The sequence below is a fragment of the Amblyomma americanum genome, chromosome 1 (genome assembly GCF_052857255.1).
Source record: "Amblyomma americanum isolate KBUSLIRL-KWMA chromosome 1, ASM5285725v1, whole genome shotgun sequence".
Lineage (NCBI taxonomy): Eukaryota > Metazoa > Arthropoda > Arachnida > Ixodida > Ixodidae > Amblyomma > Amblyomma americanum.
Window position 1 is genome coordinate 261,707,858 of NC_135497.1, and position 23,034 is coordinate 261,730,891.

Sequence of the window (23,034 nt, forward strand, 5' to 3'; positions counted from 1 at the left end):
AAATCAAACAAAAAACGGACACCCAAAAACTTTGTCTATACCCCTCTAAGTGATCCCGCATGCCCAACATTCTTGGGCATAAATTTTGGATATCCGAAAATTGTAAGATATCGCTATGTAAATACTGAAGGCAATGGTCCATTCTTCCGGTGTGTAGCAAAATTTTTATCTTATAGTGTTTCCATCGTTCGCATCGAACAGTTGAGACAGCCATAAAAACACAGTAGGAAACAATTTTGACGATAGCAAAAACATAAATTAAAAAAAAATGAAAGCCTGCCGACAAAAGATCAATGTATCTGCGGATACACTGATTGTTATTGTGAAATCTTGCAATAAATAAAAAATTGAGTTCACCAAATTCTTTCCCATTCAAAAATAGATTTGTCCAGAATTGTTGGGTAAGAAAGCTTGTCGTGATCGCAGGTGATAGCATCAATTGAATACGTATAGTCTCAATAAATCCTTCACTGCTATACACAAAGAAAAACATAACAAAATTGCACATTCAGCAGGGCAAGAAGTGCTGGCGAGGAAGCAATTTGTGTGGCATGAAAACGAGGACAGTGGACGCCAAAGACAGGAAAGGGGTCGCAACCGATAACGACTGTGATCAATGCAAATAGAGAGCATTCACACAATTTTGTGAATGCCCGTAGAGAAAGGAATTTAATCCAAGGATGCTAATGGGCAATCTAGGCGCTCGCCAAGGTTGCGCGACAGGTTGCGACTGCCACAACTGCATTCTTAAAAGGCAACTGCACCACTTTTTGAGAATTCCACACTATTCAGGGATTCAAATCTGTCTATGCTACAGGTAAATAATGCCAAGTGTTTTTGCGCTAGCAATTAAAATAGTGACATAATCAGCGATTAATTTTTGGCATCTCCTAACACGCACTGTAGAAGCGCAGAGAAGCTGGGTGTGACGTCAAGTAAGGTAAAATTTCAAGTTTTCCGCTGCCGGCAACCACACCCTGCCCCTGCCGTGCCTATATTTGGATGCTACCAAACGACGCTCGAAGGTCTTTGCCTTCGGTGGCGTTGGTTTTTTTCTTTGAAAGCAAGCGTTTATGCGTTGGAAATGTACTGATACCTTCGATGACGTCATGATGCACCCCCCCCCACCCCCCCCCCCTCCCCCCCCCCCCCCCCCCCTTGGAGCTGACGTGCGCTGCGAAGAAGCTGGATGGCCGTCTCGGTTTCAGTCGGCGATTACGTCACCATTTAAAACAATAGCCCGAAAGAACTGCGCATGCTCTACCTGCAAGTTTCACACTTTTGACCCCTTCAAGCTCGTTGATTTCTAAAACCTATGCAGTGGCCCTGTAACTGACATCTTTGATCCTTACATCAACTCTATCTTCACCTTTACATTCTCTCTCTTCCCTTTCCCCTTGTATGCGTTAGCCTACAGAAACACTTTTGTGATTAACTCCCCTGCATTTCCTCTTCCTCCCCCTTCCTCCCACTTTTGAGGAAACTAAGTACACCTGCTTCAAAATAACACGGGAAAGACCCGATGTGTGCGCAATATTCAAAGAGAAGCACACACCTAGATTTTCTTACGTGACGGACATGAGCCGGGGGAAATATTATTAGAAGTTAAACACGCCTAGCCAATTGCTACTGAGCCTGTGCAGCATACTGAGTATAAATTGCGCCTGTTTCTATTTAATGAATTTTATCATGATTCATTACGTAGCAATTTTGTCTATTTATTTATTTATTTACGAAAGCATTTAGCAAAAAGATAACCCATTTCTTTTTGTGACATAGCAATGGCTTACTTTTTCTGCACATATCTGCCCTATATTAAAAAAAAGAAAAATCCATGTTTTTTATTAGAAAAGAAAAGCTTACTTTGGCCGGCCTAGTTAAGCTCTTCTTGCCTTTTGTTATGTTCAGTCACACCGATATTTGTATTTTATGAGCAATTCTGTGCAACAATGTTGACTCGCGAATATACTTTTTACAGCATTTCTTAATTGTGTACCTTAAATGAATATGTGCTGTTTTTTTCTTGTTTTTTCTTTTTTGATGTTTTCGTGTATAATGTTATATGCAATGTCTCTTTGGTGTTATGGTCTGTTTTTCTTTGGTTAAACCTGCCCACTGCTCAGTGGTAGAGTGTAAAAGGGGCGGACGCTTCGTCAGGCAACTTTTGATTGCCTTTTTGTTCGCCTCCTCGGCAACCAAGTGTTGTTGAAATAAATCTGAATCTGAATCTGATACGTACGTCGCCCTTATAGTACTATCAACCCGCTCGATATGTGGCGCCACTTGATCTTACTCTCATAAATCACCTAATGATTACTCCGAACTCTAAATTCATGCCACCGAATGCTGATGATAGTGCACAGAGATATGCACGGAATATTCATAGGAAAACTAAAGGCGTGCACGTACTTGTAACCCGTTAAATGCCAGCAATAAGAGTAGGACAAAACCTGCAGAGTTGTTTTAGTTCGTTTGTTGTATACCAGCGTATTAATGGATAAGCGATGGCCTTGTGCGGAAAGCTATTTCGCGCCATGCGCTATCTGGGGCAAGCGTGTCCAGGTTGCGCGAAAATTTATCTAAGCTCATGGGCGCCATGTCTACGAACGAGTACCTCGCCCAGTTACCACAATTTTGAGTACGTGAGTCAAACCGTACCACCTCTACGAAATCTCGTACCATTGGCTAAAAAAACAGAGCTCTCGGGTATAGTTTCCGCTCAAGCGTCATGGAGAATTTAATTCTTTATACATACGCATACTTCCTAACTTGCTAATGCAGTAGTGTCGTAGAACTCTATCAGCTGCTAATTTCTTTTCCTGCCTTGGCATTCGCTAATAAATCGTGCCACATCATCTTCGAACACCACGTAATTGGAAGCTATTAGCGTATATGATTCAGGCTTCACCTTCGAGAACTTGTCAGTTGCGTCATTTTTTAATCGTAAAATTTCTGCATGCATTACGGATTAGTATCATGAAGCGCGTTACTGGCGGAAATTAAGGAAATGCCTTATTTATATTTATGTATTTAGCTCTCTACACGGTCATGAGAATAATTATGGTCGATATGTCTTTAGCGCAATAAGCAGCATTTTCCGACATGAAGTTGTACAGGGTGAATTACCGAAGACTTTCTGCAATTTTTAAACACAGACTTATTGAGTTTGAAAAGCGTTTTTTTTTTTCGGCATAGCATAGTGAGCGGTGTAGTGCATCACAATACAGCCAAGACGTGCTAACTTGCAGCCTGGTTAACTGATATTAAATAGTTAACTTTTAACTATGGCTCTTGGGCTCCTTAATTATTTAGAGGCGTGTATCATACAGTAAGTAATATCTAACTGATATTCATTACTGATATCCACATTAGTTCATATAATTTCTAAAACCCTCAACGCTTTGGCCCAACAAATTCTGGCTATTTCGACGTGTTAGGTGCACTGGAGACCACATCTTGGACCACAGCCCCGAGGGTAACCGGGTTTTCGAAATTCTAAAGCCTGATATGCATAATACTTACGGTGGGATACACGCCTCTTAATAATTAAAAAGTCAAGAAGATATAGTTTAAAGTTTACTCAATATTTGTCAACCAACCTGCTAATAAGCACCTCCTAGCTGTACTCTGATCCATTACACCGCAGACAGTGCTATGCCAAAACAGTGCTCTACTAATTCAAAGTGCCTATTTTTAAAAATGCTAGAAAATCTTAGGTGACACACCCTTTATAATAAACATTTTCTTCTAGATGCGCTAAGCCAGTGCTCGTTTTGGGATAGACACTAAGGTGGCTTCTGAATACAACGCACCACTGCAAATTGCTTCATTCTCACTCTCGAAAGAAAGAGCCCTTTGTTAAGGGGACGCTGAGAACAACTCCATCTAATTATCGTTCTGTTCTGCTCTTTTTTGGGCATCTTAATAGTTGCCCGACTGCGAAAAACACATTTATGTCTGAGGAAATTTAATTTTTATATTTTCCCACCAGTTGATCCAAACTTGTAACGTAAACATCAAGAAGGTCTACTTGCTGTCATATTGAAGTGAATGGTCGTGTAGCATAGGCGCTGGGAGGAGGATGAATAAACTTTGCTTACTGGAAAAAGAAGTGTGGCTCTTGGCCCCCGAGTGAGCTCCCAACAGTCGAGGAGCCCTCTGGGTTTTGCTTGTTGCCTTACCCGGGGAGCCATCTTCGCTTCTTGATCGGGCCGGCAGCAAGCAGAGCGTCCTTCCAAAGCTAATGCTACGGTTCTGCCGCTGAGGCCTGGCAGGTGGTGCAGTGAGTGCGGTCTTAGGTAGGGTGGATGCGGTTCGCTATTACTGGGACAGGACTTAAGACCGAGAAGTGGATGGCACAGAAGTGGATGATGTCGCTTGCACCATCCACTTCTATGCCCTTAGTCCTGTCCCAAGTACAGTCGTGGTTCCTTTCCTTTGCTTCTACATGTCGGACCAACTGGCACAAAATTTCACCCCGTTGAACCCTATTACGGAGGAGACGTGCTATCGGGGACATAAGGACTCAAGTCGCGCAGCCAGGCGCAGCCGCTGGCTCAGTGCATTGCTGCGTCCCTAGTGCCACCCAGCGGCCCCATAAAAGCGCCTATTTCATGCCCTGTGGGCTGCTCGTCTGGAATCGTCTGCTCTACCTCCCTTGGGCTTAGTACAAGAAGCAGCCCACACGATGAGCCGAAAAGCTGGCGCGATTCCCGGCCTATATGCCGCCAATCGAATAAGGCGCCGGCAACCTGCATTTCTTTTTAGATTTCATCGGTGCTCGCTGCTTGTAGGCTGCCGGAGCGTTGCTCCATGTATCGAAAAAAAGATGTATCAAGCCGTAGGATTGGGGCATAGTTCCAGAGACATTCTCAGGCGACTTCCCCTTATAGCAGAAATGGTCTGGAAGACACAAAAAAAAAACTTGGGGGCACTTAAGTTCACCTTCAGAGTATGACGCAGTAGCGTTCATGGGTCCCTGTATACTTTCGCTTGGGGTTCCTCTGGCACGCCCTTTCACAGACATCGACATGATCGTTGCCATTACATAGTGCTTTATTACGCGTCGTCATTCATATTAACTGGTGACGCTAATAACTAAGTCTTCCTGCAATGAAATTCGCCTGCTGTGCAGTGCGAGGTGCTCGTACAAGGCCTGCGTTTGTCCCGCTGAGGGAACATTCTTGAGTGGTGTCGAGGTAGCGTGCCCGGCTCCGCGACCCGAAGGACAGCGGTTCGATTCCGTTTGACCGGCCTCTTTCTTTTCAGTGGAACAGCTTTTCTACTTCACTACCTTCTCCACCAATCAGCATTTTCAAGTCATGCCGACGCCGGGTTATCCACCGAACGGGACCTTTAATGATATAGCGTTATATATCGCTGCCAGCGATACATTTTCCCTGGTCGCTCGCGTGTCCAGGCCACGTTACATCCACACCACTCCATAATTGGAATTTCCTCCATAAATGAAGGCCGTGTAGGAAGCACCTCACATCGGGCAATAGGCAAATTACATTAGCGGAACGCTTACCTCATAAGCGAAACTAATTAGCGTCACCAGTAATATGGACGATGATGTGCAATAAAGCAGTACGTGATGGCACCATCGTTTCGATGTATGGAAACTGGTGCGCCAGGGGAACCGCAAACGACCGTAGGAACCCTTCAACCTTATCGCGTCATACACTTATGGTGAACTTAGGTACCTCCCAAATTTTTTTCCTTTTCGTCTTCTATAACTTATAAAAGTTATTTGTTCGGTGAGAGTTGAATCTTTATAATTGGAATGCCGTAAATCTGTCGATACTGGTCAAAATCGACATGTTCTCACTGGGAGTTCGATGCCTGTAAGGTGGGCGTTGCAGTGACAGCTTCTGGATAGGGCTCGTAAATATCGAAATTAAAATGAGGAAGCAATAAACGCAGCAGGGCTACATTAAATGAAATGAAAATGAAAATTGGCTTTTGGGGAAAGGAAATGGCGCAGTATCTGTCTCACATATATCGGCAGACATCTGAACCGTGCCGTAAGGGAAGGGATAAATGAGGGAGTTAAAGAAGAAAGAAGGAAAGTGGTGCCGCAGTGGAGGGCTCCGGAATAATTTCGACCACCTGGGTATCTTTACCGTGCACTGACATCGCACAGCACACGGGCGAATTAGCGATTCGCCTCCGTCGAAACGCAGCTGCCGCGGTCGGGTTCGAACGCGGGAAGGCTTCATTAAGCACCGTTAAGTTTTGTTACTGGCACTTTGTCATTTTAATGGCTGCAGTTAGTAAGGTGACATACGCCTATTTGATAAGTACCTAATTTATATATTGCGACAGGCTGCGCTAGCTCCCTGCTGCAGTTTCAGGGGACGATTGGCAATTTCCGACGTCCCTTTAGTACACGGTCAGACATCCTAACTTTCTTGGTATTTTTTCGTCCTTCTGCTTAAAAAAGGGACGAAGCGTAACGGCCAGTCGATGCTCACAGCGCCCTCTGCTCATCGGCTGTCATGGAGACAGGGAGAGAGTGAACCTCGGTTGCCCGTCTTCTGGCCCCGCGCATCCTGCGATGTCGCCGAGGCATCCGCATTTTCTTTCTCCCCCCTTTTTTTGTTTCTGACCCGAATGCGGAGAGATTGCTCTGCCCAGCGACCGCGATTCCCTCAGGGACGGGAGCAGGGGAGTGGATAGCGGCTCGTCGGCGACGCTGAGCACACTTGAGAACTTCGCGGAAGGCACTGTCGCCTCTCTGGGCCGTCAGCGACTAATATGCCTCTCCCGCGTCAACCCTCCATCCCTAACACACGACCCGATGGTGCCCCATGAGCCACGGCGTCGCGCTGCCTTGATTCGGTCCCGAGTGTACAGACCCCGCAACTTCGTGTCTGTCAGTATGCTCGAGCTTAAAAGTCTATTGTTGGCTTCCATTACTCGTAACAGAATTAATAGACTCTCTTTTCACTCTGAGCCGCTTCCCACCGCTCTCAAGAACGGCGTGAAGCCTCTGCCTCGGGCTGCACTGCGCTGCTGCCATGGTGTTTCATATCTTCGTCCTTGGAGTGCCCGCCAAGTGACATGGCAAGCGCAAGCCACTCACTGTGCAGGAAATAAGTAAGTCGGGAATACGGCACGTATCTCTACGAATAAATATTACTTTATGCCAGAAGGTAACTATGTCACAATAATAAAAAAAACTGAGTAAACGGCCGGCATCAAGAAATGTTTTTACCGTCTTCGCCAAAATTATCCAGGCAACGGGATTTCCTTCTCAGCCATAGAATGGAGCCCTTATGGCATTCCCAAAGACCAAAAGATGTCGAAAAGTGTGCACAAGCGCTCTCCTTACCTTACTCAGATTTAGAGCTCAGAAGATGCCTTAAGTGCTCCGCTACACACGTAGGAATCAAACCCTGTTGCTTGGCTACTTTTGACAAAGACAGTAAGTGTGTTTCTAACCTTAGTTCGCCATACGCGTGACTTGAATGCTGTGCATTTTGGTTGTGCGACAAAGGTGAAATATTTTGGCTACCTGTGTTTAATAAATTGAGCATAAAGTGTGCAGAGAGCTTTTACATATTGCTTTTTTTTCTGTGCAGCGTACGCATTCTGAGACGCAACAATGTGGGCTTCGCAGTAGATGACAATATATTTGGTTTGGGGCAGAAAATCGTAGCTTTAAGTGGAGTGTCTTCAGCTGGAAGTAGGGTGAAAGCAATCCGCATTTAAGGTGAAGATTTAGTCGGAACAGCCATCGAAGGCAACGCTTTTTTGAAGCGATGTGACTCGCAGCGGTGTTCCTGCGGCCCTTGACAACTACGTTGCGGCAGGTTACCTCTCTGCACTGCCTGATGCGAGTTTATAGGGAGGCCCGCAGTCTATGCTTCACTTGCTAAATGTACAAATGAACACTAGATCATATTTTAGTGCTAAAGAATTATTCCGATGTGTCAACCCCGAGCAAGATCTTGTGTTGCTTGTATGCTTGCGGTGTTTGTGGTTTGTTCAAGGTGAAGTAAAAATAAAAAAATCAAATATCCGCGACCCGTATTCGAACCCGCGGCGGTCCGAACAGATGAGCTTCACAGGCCGTGGCGTTATAGCACTAGACTATCACCGCTTTCTTTTAACATGGCATTTATTACAGTGAAGCAATATTCTATGTACATAAACTATGTACAAACCGTGAAGAAAGCAATCGCAAATCAACACAATGGATAATATGGCACACCTAAACAACCAAGCAAGCACAAGGAAAGACACAACACAGGGCATCATCACTACTACATCATAAAACGGCACACATAAGCAATGATGCACTAGAAAAAGGGCAATGAAGAGCATAGCACTAGGAGTGGTTGCCCCTCTGGTTCAAATTCTGTCTGGGCATACAATTCCTTTAGATGAACTATCATCCTGCTGAAATGGTTTTTGTAGAAAAAACACATACACAATGTCGCTATATCATGCGCGTTTTCCAGAGGCTGTGTAGTCCAATCAGAAAGAATATGTCTAAAGTTAAACGAACAGATAGCATTGCAGTGAGATATTGCAGAGAATACGGTGTCAAATTAAGTATTTTTTCGATGTCCATTGCAACATACCCAGAAAAACTACCGCATCTTTGCAACCGATGAAACAATGCGCTATCGTTTCTGGAGCATCAAAAAGGCGGCAATTTACTATTGACACAAAAACGCCTTTTTTTTCTAACCATATTTTAACGGGCAACGTCTCGCTAGTAGCTCATAGAAAAGAGTCTTGATAAACGGCGAGGGGCATTTTACGTACTTTTCTGAGCAAGTCCTTTCCCGGCAAAACAAAAATATACAAAACGGTACATGGGTGGAGGGAAGAGCATACAAATTAAATTCTTCTGCAGCCGTTTCCTCGACACTGAAAACAGGAACTCAGGGGAAAAACGAAGTAGGAAACGAAAAACCAAATACACCTTATGTATGAAGCCCCACGATCACGGGCGATGAAATATATTAGAAGACACAATGAAGCTCGGTAAAACATGAACAAAACAGACTAGCAACGATGCACGCACTATTGAGGCGATGCCCAGTAGGCTATCCTACACGCGTGTGGGGAGGGAGGGGTGGGGCGCGGAGTTAAACGAATAGCCTCATCGATGCTTGGCTTATGAGCGCAGAAAAGCGCGATGTCATCTGCATAAGCTAATACATTCAGTTGTGTTCCATAATACGGCAACCACTGACAGCTCTACCGTATATAACACTTATGCAAAGGGGATCTAAACATAGTGCGAACAGGAGCGTGTACAGCGGGCAACCTTTTTCCACAGAGGACTGAAGGCAAACTGGTTGTGAGAGACAGCCATTTGCAGTCAAGCACGTGGAACAGTTTTTATAACAAAGGCGTATCCGAGCAAAAAGAATTGAACCAATATTGACATGATTTAAAAGACAAAAAGAAATGAATCGCAACTCGATCGAAGGCCTTTGTCAGGTCAATCTGCAGCAGTGCTAGTTCACTGCCATACTGCGACACCGTGCGCGCAACATGTAGTCAAGACTGTATTGACCGTCCCCTCAAGCCACATGTCATGAGGCACAATCAAAGTAGACATTACAAGCTGTAGTCGATTTGAGAGTACTTTAGCGAAGATCTTATAATCCACATTAAAAAATGTTATAGTTCTGTAGCCATCTACAAATCGTAGTTTTTCCTTATCATCAATTTTTATTAAGAAAATATGGCTTTTCATAAATGAGGGCTGCAAAAATCCCACGTCAATACTGGTCTCAAAAATTTTGAAGAGGACAGGGGATAAAACAAATTTAAATGTCTTGTAAAATTTCCCCTCAGAGGAGTCAAGTCCAGCGGTTTTCCAAAGCGGCAATCGATTAAATGAATCTTCCAATTCAATCAAGGTTAAAGGACCACTTATTCGCGAACTCATCCTCAGAGAGCGGAGTAATTAAAGACAGCCAGCGCGCAACATGGGCATCATACCCGGTGTTGCAGTGGCAGCAAAAGGAGCGCGAAGTAATTTGCAAACTCATTAACTGTTGCATCTATACTTGTGACCAAGATACAACCACCGTAGAGAACAGAGACTGCCTTGACAGCCACGTGGCGACGCTCATCAAGCAAAGCCCGTCTTGTTGGCTCGTCAAAGTGCAAAGCACGAGTGCTGCGGGATCGTACCCGGGCCGCCCGAAAGCATTCAGCATCTAACTTTTGAAGCGGACACTTAACAGTTGCTCATTTACTCAGTGTACAAGCCAGGAGCCTCGCATTCTAGTTCCTGTAAATTATAGAGGCTCTGGGGTAACCGTTTCTCCTCACCGTGCTTAAAATAAGCCGCAGCCGAACACACTATCGCGCTGTACATTGCACGTCGGCTTCTTTATCCACTAGCACTACTATCAAAGTAATATTCGCGCTTTGAGCTATGTGGCAGTATTGACAGAGAGATGTGCACTGCATGCGATGGCGTGGACTGTTGTGGCAGAAACACGGCACTAGAGCAATACTCGTTGGCGTTGACAACATGGCTGCAGAAACGCGGCACTCGATCATAGGCCGCCGGCGTACATTGGGTAAATAGTTACTGACGATGAAAAAGTTTAAAGCGTGCATAACTGTCTCCCTGCGTGGGTATTGGGAATCAGGTACGTGACGGTGGTGTCCACCTGCAAAAAACAGTGCTTTCCCACAATATTTCGTGCTCATCAGGGCTAAACCACCAGCAAATTTTTCTCTCTATAGCATTCGTGTTCTCCCAAATATGCCCTTACAGACCACATAGATCAGAGAAACGATTACACCTTTGTACTGATTTGTATGCTCATTTAGGCCCCCTAAATCTGGTGCACCTACGAAGAATTGGGACTTACACGCTGCTGCCGCCAAGCATGCAAGACTGGCCTCATTTCCTTACGTTTTATTTCTAAAACCCGCGAACTCGTTCCAGCGTACCTTGCTGCTGGTTTCCCAATGGACAGAAATGCTCGACAAGGTCTGGCGACATCAAAGCGCTTTCTCGTTAAGCTTTTATGCCGAAGCTCCGAAATAGCCTGCTTCCGGTGCAGCCTCACCAGCGGATAGAAACGAAGTCGTCCTGATTTGCTCGCTGAGCAGCGCCGAGCCGACGAGTGGCTTGGCCACCGTAGGTACTCGTAGCATATTCACAGCAGCACAGGCCCGTGCCCATGATCCGGTAATAGAATTAAGCGCGCTTGCCTTCCTCATGTGCACTCACGCGCGCAGGCAAAGCTTGCAAATGAGACTAGCGAACCTCGCGCGCGGCTGGGCTCGCGTTAATTTAGATAGGATTGAAATGTTTAATGCCCCCGCTGCGAGCGCGACTCGAAGCCTCCCACACACGCCCACAGTGGGACGGCGTAGCGAGCAAAGGAAAAAAGCGCCGCTCAAGAAGTGCCGTAATGAAGTCTTTCCGCACGCAGCGGCACCGCGGGGCGTGCGGAGACGTCGAGGATTTCATGACCGGCGCAAGAGGGAGCGAGATGGGACACTTTTGCAGGCGGTAACGGTGCTCTGCACATAAACCATAAGAACGCGTCAGATGTAACAGCCGCAGCTTCGAGGGGAATTAGCTATTCAACACTTGAGGGGCGACAGCGGGTTGGGCGAGTGGGTGGGTGAGCGCTGCCCGTGCATGGCAGAGAGAGAACGCTCCTGGTTTTCTCTTGCGCTCATACAAGAGGCGTTGCATAATCTGTGGGGGAAGAGTGACTGTCTCATGCCTGTACAGAACGGCAGTGGAGGTTCCATACTTCGCGTTAAGTGCGCGATGGGTGTCGGTTTGATACCCTAAACGACTCCTTGAAAGCTCGGCGGTGCCAACGGAGCTAGCAGTTGCGCCATGTAGAAGGCAGCTACAACTTGCCCAACTCTAGGGAGCGCGGGCCTATACGTCTACTGAATGCGTGCGGATAATACCCTCTAGCTCGCGACGCTGCGCCGCACCATGCGTGGAAGATGTACTGCGGCGATAATCTTGAGACGACGTCGTGAGACACGAGGTTGCTGTGGTGAGTCTTAAGGGAGCTACGCTGGCTTGTGGAGGAGCTCTTATGGCTAGTGCTGCATAAAGAAGATGGTTGACACATGCTGGAGCAAACGTCTGGTTTGCAATGAGGAGCGCTTCCCTCTGCTCAGCGTTTACACGTGTGGGTTCCCACAATATCTCAGTGTCATGCCTGCCAAGTGCACCTTGTGGAGCATTAAGGTGAGCTAATTGGCTGGGCACAGTAATGAAATCTGAAGATGAGCGCAGACATCACGCTTTCACAGGCCACTGCCCTTCTATATAAGAATATCTTCTCGTATTGGTGGTATAAGAGAAGAATATGAGAGGCGCATCATGGAGATCTCCCAGAGCTATCCATGATGAGCCTATCTAGCTGCCTCCACCCGCAACCTCTGAGCTATCTGAGACGCACTGCCAGCAGTCAGGTCTAGAAACAGCACTTTGGCGGTGCGTTGAGCGTTCATTTGAGTTTTTGTCGATCCTAGTGAAGGAATGGTAGCGTGGGCGGTTGCTATTTTCGTGTGAGCCCGATACTGAAGCGCGTATGGTGGATTCGATGCCCCCGATTCTCTTGGATAAAGCGTGTTAAATTGGTGGCATTAAATATATTGGGCTTAAAGTCCCGACGATACACATTGGATATGTGGGACGTCGCAGTGGAGGGCTCAGGATTAATATAGACCACCTGGGGTTATTTAACGTGCGCTCACATAGCGCAGCACACGGGCGCCTTTTTGTATTTCACGTCCTCCGCGGTCGGGATTCGATTTCGCTACCTTGCGATCTGAAGCCTAACGCCAAAGTCACAGAGCCGCCGTGGCGGGTCAAAGTGTGGTAAAGGGTTCTTGCTTTTCATTCATTCAACTTTATTCGACATCTTTGATCCCGAGAGATTACTTCAGCAGGCTTCAGCCGTTGCAGCATGTTCAACAATATCAAGAGGGGTTCGCAGCTTCCACCACTGTGCAGACAAGAACGCGTGTCTGTGGCAGGGACGGGTAAACGAGGTGCAGGGAAGGGTAAACGTTTCCCATACCCTATAAATTCTGTGCGGATAAAAGTGGGGGTCTGCATTTCTTCGAAAAAGAAATTTCTTGAAATGCATTCTGCTAATGGTACCACCCCTTCGCCCCTACCCTCCTCAACGGTCCCTTCTAAGGATTGCCCTTAAACCTGCACTACAGCTCCTCCGCGGAATTGCTTCTACCTCCCTCGCAACGACCAGTGCCACTCGCTTTCCTTCAGGGCGCAGGGTAGGATAATTTTTTTTTTTTTAAATACGAGTTCTGGCTTTGGCTTCCTAGCAATTTCGAATGCCGAAACTCATTGGGACATTGTTCAGCGACTTGCACCTCTTCCTGCCTTTCAGTAGTGCCACAACAACCAAGTTTTCAAAGCCAAGTGGCGAGCGGCAATGCCCGATTTTGTTTTTTTTTGTTTTTTTAGCTTGCTCTGAGCTGTATTTCTTGTTTATAAAAAATTATACTGAAGGTGAGGAATTCTTCTAAGCTCAGCTGATCCTCTAACAGCAGAAAGGCAACATGCAAAGGCGTAATATGTCATTTATTATTCAACGCTGGCTGCTTTTACTTTGGGCTCTTCGCACCACGTGTGCAGTACGATTTCTTCTCTGCTCTGTGGTTATTTTGAATGTTTTTTTTTTGCTTTTCGTCGTATAAACTTTTAAAACGTGCTTAAGACAGTATGGGCCACTTATTGATGCGACACCTTACATGGCTTCTCGACATGAAGACCCGGATTCTCCCTAAAAGGGGCGGCGTTGCAAAACTTCCGACTGGTCGAAACGGTTTTCTAGCTTTTCGTCACAGGAAGGAAAATACGAAATGTTAACCAGTAATGGTCAGTACTAGTACATACAACTGCACCAACTACAAAGTAATACAACAGAATTAGATTAGAATTATAATAATATTAGAGTATAGATTAAATAGAAGACTATAAATAAAACTGAGATAAAATTAAAATGTAACCGAAATATAATTGAAAAATATCTGTAATCTTACGCATTACCCGCACGTATGTTGCTTAAGTGTACCTGGTAATTTTTCCAGATGTTCGCTACCGGCAGCAGCTCTTTTCACGGGCTGTGTTTTAAGCACCCTCGACACTTGGTCGTGGAGCGAGCTTACGACGTGCCCCATTGGGGAACAAACACTCGCCAAGAATGAGTTATATACGCACCAAAATGTGTTTTCTAGCAATTAGCTCAGTCAGAGCTTCTCAGAAAGTGCCTCCACTGTCCAACCCACAATGCCAACGAGTCACTTAATGTCGCCGTGTAAGCCGCCGTGGTCTCTCAGGGGTTATGACATTCGGCTGCTGAGCCGAAAGACGTGGGTTCGGTCCCTGCCGCGGCGGTCGAATTTCGATGGAGGCGAAATGCTGGAGGCCCATGCATGTACTGTGCGATGTCAGTGCACGTAAAAGAACCCCAGGTGGTCGAAATTACTCGGAGCCCTACACTACGGCGTCCCTCATAGCCTGAGATGCTTTGGGATGCTTAACCCCCCTAAACCGAATCAAAATCACATCGTTGTCTGGGAGCACGCACCAAATAATGCCTTCATTAAAATGCACATGTCTCCTATTTACTGTCGTAGACGCAGTGCCCATATTCACTGATGATATCATGACCCCAGTGAACGTCCTGTGATAGTCCTGGTGACATCCCAAGACATCTGGAAAAACGCCGGGGTGCTGCATCGGCGTATGGTTCCGCGAAGTGGACAGTTGCCGAAAGCACTGCACAGGGAAATATGCTGAACAGCAGACAAAGGCAGTCACAAGCAATAACAGAGAATGTTTACTACGTTCGAATCAGTGCGGAAGCACGGATTTGTTCTCTGTAGAAGACGAAGTTGAGCGCGCAGTGCCGCGGGGCGCAGCGCTCGCGCTTCTCAGACATAAAACCGACAAAAGAGGATTTCCCTAGGCTTTCTCCGGATCAGTGCTCTCGCACTAAAGGCAAATACAAGTAATCAAGCACGAAATTTAAACTCGTGTTGAATTCATGGCTATTGGCAACTAAACAGATGTGTCAGCGCGTGTTGTTTTTCCGCCAAGCTTGGAGTAAATTCGAGCTTTCTCTCTTTCTTCCAATAAATCAAAATGTCAATTTTTGTTTCATTTGACCCATCATTTTAAAAAGAGGAGGTGGAGGGCTGATTTTTTTTCGCCTTGATCAGCAGAGACAAGAAACGACTCCTCAACTGAAATAATGCAAATCTACGCTGTAGTTTTTTATTATTATTATTGCGAGAGAATGCCTTTTGGCATAAACTAGTAATCTGTAATTCTAGATACACTCCGGATTCCCTTAGGAAGCCCAGCAAGGCCCGGTGGTGGGGATCCAAGATCCAATATTTTAGATCCAGTGGTCGACCTCAGGGTAATCAGCTTTGAAGCAGGTGTTTTATTCGGAGGGCGTGCAGAGAGGAACAGTAGCTGCTTTTCGGGAGTTCTATTCATGAAAACAGCAGTAAGCGTTACAGTTTCATAAAAGCAATTAGCAAACTGTAAAAATCTGCCACAAATATATGATACTAGTTCGTGAAACGAATACTGAATGGGGAAAAAAATCTAAAATACTTGAATGAGCTAAATTTTTAAATTGCTGTTAGAACTTGTCATAAATATACCGAAAAATACACACGAAGTATAGGGCCTACCTTCTGCCTTTAATTAGTACAAATAAGTATGAAACCATTACAAAGAGCATTCTTCCGTGCACTCAAACTATTCGGCTTTGTACTGAGGTTTGCACCTTCATATCTAGGCACTTCTAAACGTTTACGCCGCCTGAGCATGCATGCAGTGAAATTATCAGCCAAGCATGTATCTAAGCATTCTCAGCTTTCAATCGAATCTTCTGTATACCGTTTCAATCTCCCCAACCCTCTAGAAACTTATTCTGTTAACGGCACAACTATGTAAATAATAATTCGCGCCCTTAACTCTCGCTCAGCAGCCTGTGCGTGTTGAGGGTAAAAGTATTGGGCCCGACAGCGCTGCGGTCTGGCATGCATTTTCTGAAACAGAGCACTTCATTCTCTAACTTTTATGCTTTAACGATTTTCAGTATGTGTGGGCATTTTGTGGTAGTTTTTGCTGTTTTCTTTGTTTTCTCTAATTTTTCCCGCGTGTACAGAGATGTGCGGCGTTTGAAATAAACTTTGGTTGTTAGTCTGCCGTGTGTTGCCTTCCTTCTTTCTTTCTTTCTCCGTGTACGGTTGCTCTGCTTCGCTATCAGCTTATTAGGCCTAGCGGTAACTCTAATACTCACTGAGAATTACGTGAAAATTGGGGACCCCGTCAATAAGGCATGAGGCAGTTAGTACGGCGCATAACGCTACAATTGTCTAAAGCGTTATGCATTAAGCAGAAATATTTCATCCTGTAAAAGGCTTTTCAATCTCAGCCCGCGTGACTTTTTATCCCCGGCCCATTATGAACGTTGGTAAGTACAGTGCATGTCCCGAAAACATGTAAATGTGAACCAGCCTCTATGCTAACCTGAAATATCCGATGCAGCGAACGACCATGTTGCCATGAGTAGCATGGTGCTTTTAAACGCGATTCCTGACACGACCTGGAAACTATCAGCAAGATTTTGCCGAGATGTACATATATCGGCCACTGCAATAATAATAATAATAATAATAATAATAATAATAATAATAATAATAATAATAATAATAATAATAATAATAATAATAATAATAATAATAATAATAATAATAATAATAATAATAATAATAATAATAATAATAATAATAATAATAATAATAATAATAATAATAATAATTTTATTACCATCTGGCAAACAAATACATAACAAAGCAGGCCTGTCAAAGACAACTGGGTGGCTTGCATGACTATGCTCGGCAACATCGGGGAACAGCAAATAATTCTAATACAACTGCAGTGAACATAGGGACAGTGATCAAAATCACGGGTACAGAATGAATTCAAGCTGAGTAAGAAAGTAGGTAATTCGCAAAACAGGAAGCAAGAGCAACTGTTTACAATACCCTTAGGACGCTTTTTATAGTACGTTTTGTGGTCACAACACAAGAATCATAAAGGGGTCATTAGGAATTAGGGAATACATACACATCTTCTAGCTCTATCGTATTTCGTAGCGCAATAAAGTACCCTACTGCGGGGAATTTTTCGGAATGCTCGAGGAGCAGCACAATATTTATGAACTCAGAGTGCCAAAAATGAGGCAGAATAACTGTATGAATAAATAAAATTTTTAAAGATGGAAGACAAAGGGATAAAAAAAATTATGGTAATAATCTCCCTTTTTTCCGAAACAAACCTCGAAAGATCTCTCGGCTAAAAGCTGTTCGATGAGCCTTATCTGGAGGTCAGTCACATGGTACACTCAATCATCAGTACAGCATTACGAAAATTTGTGTTATTGACTGCCACGTAAGTCAATACGACGTTTGTCCCACACAAAATGCTAATTTAGGATTATGTTTTCATCAAAGAAAGGAAAGTGTGGTGGCAAAATATACATCCGACTAAAATAAAACCGAAAATTAATATTGTGATGCATATAAAAAGAACATGCCCTAGACTACTCTGGGCTTAGCTCGCTTACTGCACAAAAAAGAAGTTGAATTATGGTTACATTCTCATATAGTCAGGCCATCTTACTCTGTATTTAGGAGCAGCAATCGAACGATTTGAACAAAATTAGCCGAGGTTCAACCGATGTTGGACGTGGAAAGCGCGGGGACGTAAATGATGACGCCACAAGCGGCACGACACCATAGCAACGAGGTGGTGCAAACCTCAAAGCTGTGAACAATTTTTCCGGGGGTCAGGAATGGCCCGGCCCAAATTTTGGCAATGGCCTGGGTCAAATTTTAATGTAGGCATCTTGTCGTGCACGCCCAATTATGGTTAAACATCAATTTTTGCCCAAATCGGTCAAGAACTAATTTCGGGGGTGGCCCAGGCCAAATTCTTCCCTATCGGCGTCACAGTTGCTATGGCAACGGATGATGCACAAGCAACATGCAAGATTCACAAGGAAGATGCGCAAGCAAGATCTTTTCTCGCACTAATCATCGCACACGCCGTACGCTCGTTCCACACACTGCTCTCAAGTTAGTGCGTCATGTGCCATAATGTTCTCGCTCCACAGTTGTAATGACATAAAGGTGGGACTGCCAGGTATAAAAGTTTTAGTGCAATAGCGCTTATAGTAGGCATCCGCCGCATTTATCAGCGTGTGTTTGTTTTCCTGGAGCCCGCATTGTGGCAGACTGCTCACCTGCCCCCCGGGTTGTGGGCAACCTGCCCGGTGTGTGTGAGACCTGGATGGGTCTCACAAGCCCCATCGATGGCAGCGCCTGCCAGTGCACCACAGTGGCGCTTCGCTTAGTAGTGCACGACTGCGCCAAGAGTGGTATTAGGACTCCCAGGGATCTGTGAATGTTAAGTAGAGAAATAACAATTCAGCATTTATGGGTATTCACCTATTATTGCTATTCGAGCTTCCATCAGTGAACAATAGATCCGAACACCAAAACCGAAGTGAAAACCAAAAATTCGCGTTTGGCCTAACTACGCAAATCGACCGTCACTTCTTTTCTTTCATTCTTTGATAAACTTTATCCTAAAGAAGAAAGAATATCTGAAGGTAAACTGTAGCCCGCGCACAACCATCCATAATTGCGAGCCGAACAGCATATCCGCAAAACTTTTCCCCACTAACGTGCTGTTCGTGACTTAACCGTGGGAGATCTCTCGTTGGTAATCACGGTTGGCCGGCAGTCGTCCTACTGCCGATCTCACAGCGCTTTAAAAAAATACTCTTTATTTGGTGAAGTCTCTGAAAAGTGCGGACCACTTCGATGCAATCTTCTCAAGGACAGGTACCGTGCTTAACAGCCCCGTTACCTGTACTGCACCTAAAACACTCCTCGCGAGAAACAGGAATTTTCGCAGTAGACGTCACTTGAACTTGAGGGCAGTATTAGGCGCTCAGTCAAAAATCTCCTCACGGTGTCTTGCACTGTTCCTGTCGTGCAAGCAACGGACTCAATTTCAAGAAATACAACAGAGCTGTCAAAATGTAATGTGCGGGTGCGCCCTCTTTAACTCCAGTGTAAGTAGCGTCGGCAATTTCCCGAGGAGCGAATGAGCTGCACAAGCTACCAACCACGACAGAACAACTGCAATGATCGCAGCGTGGGAATAAAAGCAAGGCACAGGGTTTTCTGTCTCTAGTCTGTGCCCGCTCTTTTCAAAGAACTAAAAAATGAAAACAAACTACGTCCCTAGTCGTTACGAGTGGCGCCCAGCGTAAAGAAGAGCTGTGGCCGCTGGCTAGGCCACTGCGTTCGGTTTCTGGTTATTGAGGTAACTTGAAGAGAAACGGTAAATTTGTCAGCAAGCGGTAAACTTACTGCAGTAAGTGCTAAATTTTCTTCAATCAAGATGTTGATGCACTCCTTTGCTGAAGCAAGTTTTCTAATTAGCGACTTCAAGGCGACTTAGTTTCACTGGCTAGCTAATCATTACGGAGTTTTAGCGGTGCGGAGATGTACTGCCGCGGACGTATACAGGGACAGCCCGTTGTCCGCCGCGCATGCGCAGCGGCAACGTGGAGATGCGCACCACGTGTTATGTCGTGTGGGGAGCTCCGGTACCATATAACGTGTGATCGGTTGCGCTGTTCTTGCGTTTTTGCGTTGCGAGTCATTGGAAGAATACGCCGTGAATAAACCCGCTCAGTGTTTAGTAGTTTTAGCACCTTCTTCATGCCGGCCACTTTTGCCTGCTGCTAATAGCTGACATAGCACATTCACTCGAAGACGTGCCCACGTAATGGACAGGTGTTACATTAGCCGAATGCAAACTAAGGAGCCTTAATGAGCGCTTTAGTCGTGTGTGACAGCATGCGCTTGTGTTCGGTATACAGTGTTTCGCAACCTCCTGTGAAGAAGCAGAATTTTGTACTTAACAGACAACATGGCGTATGGACTGCCCCTCAGCCCGAACTCATTGTGTTTGTCAAGCGATAAATGCATGCCTGACTCCAGCGGCGCTTAATTGGAATAATATTGGCTCCTAGTGCCATTTAGTTGAGTTAACCCTGTAAGCGCAGTCACACAACTGTCGTTAATGGAAGGTGCAATAGCGCGAAAGTATGCGGGATCCGGGGCTTTCATTGCACTACACAGAAAATGTGCCTGAACGCTTTATGCCTCTGCAACTTCTGGTACTTTTCTTGTCTCTACAGAGGAGTCTCTTCGTAGATATGTCTATAGGAAGAGCTATTATAATTGGCATAGACGTTCGTATCTACATAACAGTAAGTCAATAAAGATATAGTGCTCAAGTTAGTCTCTTAAAAGATAACCGGATATTTTGGAGCAAAAATTATATCCGATAAAAGAACCAACCAACTGAATGGCTGCACTAAAGCACAACAAACCTCTGGGAACAGGGGGGGGGGGGGGGGGGGGATTTATTAAGTAGAATGCCAGTGCAGACTCAGTGACAATGTGCACAGTGAGAAAAAAAAAAGGGGGGGGGGGGTCGCTATATGCTCTGTGATCTAGATGGTATGGTTATATTGACCGAACAATCGATGAATATTTAGATGTACCGGTGTGAAAATACAAGTACCTCAATGCGAGTAGGAAAAGTCGGCGATTTCAGTGACAACCTCCGCACCCTTTCACCGAACTCATGTGGCAATACGTGTTTCTTACTGCCAGTCTCCCTGTAGGCTTGCCAATGCTGCAAATTATTTTCTGCGGACAAATTAGCTTAGGTATTTAAACTTGGGACAACACCTAGCAAAGAGCGAGAAACACGCGACTGCAGAGTTCGCGTGTGAGTTTCTGCGTACCTGCAGAATAATTAGGCAAAAGGGAGCCATCATAAACCCGCGCTTTGGACGCAAGAAAGAAATGTTTTTGCAGCGGAACATTCGCGACCGCGGCGGGCTGGTCGAGCATACGCTAGCACTATCTCTGAGACCGAATACAATAATTTCGCTGAGAAAGTAACGACAAAAGGGAAGTTTATACGGCGGCACTACGTCACGCCGCGCAGCTTCAACGTCAGGTTCCGGTCGCCTACAACTTTCTTAGGGGTCGTCATGCATTAAGGACTTTCGAAACATTACCTCTCAGGAACGCCGTCAGACAGAAGCCTGAAACAAAGAGAACACGGAAAAAGAAAAACCCATCCACCGGCTCGCGACATTTCGCTAAGCATTGTTGCAGAACAATCCTCCTGAGTTTGAGGTTAATGTTGGAGTCATAATGAATTACTTCACTTGGAGCCCGGGGGAATGTGGCATGCTTGGAGAATGTGGCTACGAAGTCAGCGTTTTGTTTCGCTTAAAAAACTGGGTGGGTAAGCGCTCGCATCTGTTAAGGCAGCTGACATTCTTACCGCCCTCTTCCTCACTTCTTTTATAAAGACGCGCTAGAGAGAAGAACGCAGTTTGCTTTACATCAGAGTGGCGAGTGACACCAAACGCGGCTGCCACTCGCTTTCCAGGATCAAACAGGGCTTTATTTGAGAGGTAGATGAGTAGTGGTGCAAAAAAAAATGAATTATTGCAAATACTTCGTACCTTCTTTATTTCAACTATTCAGCCGAAATGATGCCGAAAAGAAGCCTGAATAAGCTAGATTTTCTTAAATAGAGTCAAGAAAAATATATTGCAACTGAAACAATTTCAAAGAATACAAAACAACGCTAACGTCAGAGAAAGCTACTGAACACGTGCGTCTGCTGTCTTGGCAGAATAGGCAGCTACATCTTGCACCATATCAAGCGCTACCTCCAGGCCCTTGCCAAATTTTACTGTTGCGTTTAAACTTTCGGTCATTTAGATCCCTTCTGCAGATTACAATGAACAGGCCACCTTCACTCGTGTATTTCCCTTTTTAAGCATTTATTCTGGTCTCTGTTAGTGCAATAGGACCTGGAATATCGACGAACTTTTTTCGCTCATCAATATTTATTTATTTATTGTGAGGTGCCCACTAACAGAATTAGTCCTTTTAATAGTGGTGCGGTGAGAGCGGTGAAATACAAAAAAAAACAATGAAAAGAATAAGAAAAGAGGAAACAATAGAGACGATTACAATGAATGATCGAAGCAGTTAACGGTCCCAGTTGGCCAAAAACGTGGTTATGTCTGGTTTTGTGCTGAAGTTGCTTTTAATGATTTTCAATGATATTGCCTGGTCAACTAAACGAATTACTAACCTTTAAAAAAGACTCGAAAGAGCTACAGAGCTACTAGTACCTGTATTTTGCTCTTTTAACCTCGCGTGCAGCTCTCTATCATGTATGAAAATATACGAGCGTTTAAGAAGGTGCCGGCTTTGACACGTTAGCATATAATGAGAGCAAAACAAGTGCTGAAGGTGAGACAGATACTCACACGCGACATTAACGGACCATTGTATTCATACACCGTCTGAAAGGCGCCCTGAAACACAGTTAAAAAAAGTGCGGTATGCATTTTATTCTGAAGGACACTGTCTCATGAATCTTCACCGGCAATTATGCTTTATCATTTAGTTTGCAGTGCTGAGGTTGGTAGCGTTTAGCATCGTTTAACTTATACAGTCATGAAAAAATTTGGATCTCAAGATTTTAGAGCACACGAATTTAAGCTTCTCTTTTGATGCTTTAAACATCAATCAGATATCAAATCCACCATCAATTTTTTGCAGTGTTTATATATTTTAGGTAACTACAAGAAAGTAATAAAATTGTTACCACGTAATCCGTCAACAACTGCGGTGGGTTGCTTGTTACTTCGACAGGCTAACTTCAATAGTATCCACCGTATCTGAGACCCGTTCCTACGCGACAGCACAAAAGTGCAAGACTCATTGTGTTTTTCACGAATTGAGTGCCCCATAAATTCTGGATTTTTATTACAAACGTTGAAATTGCTAAGTGTGGAAACAAACCAGGTACATCCTTCCAGGTTAAACAGCCTT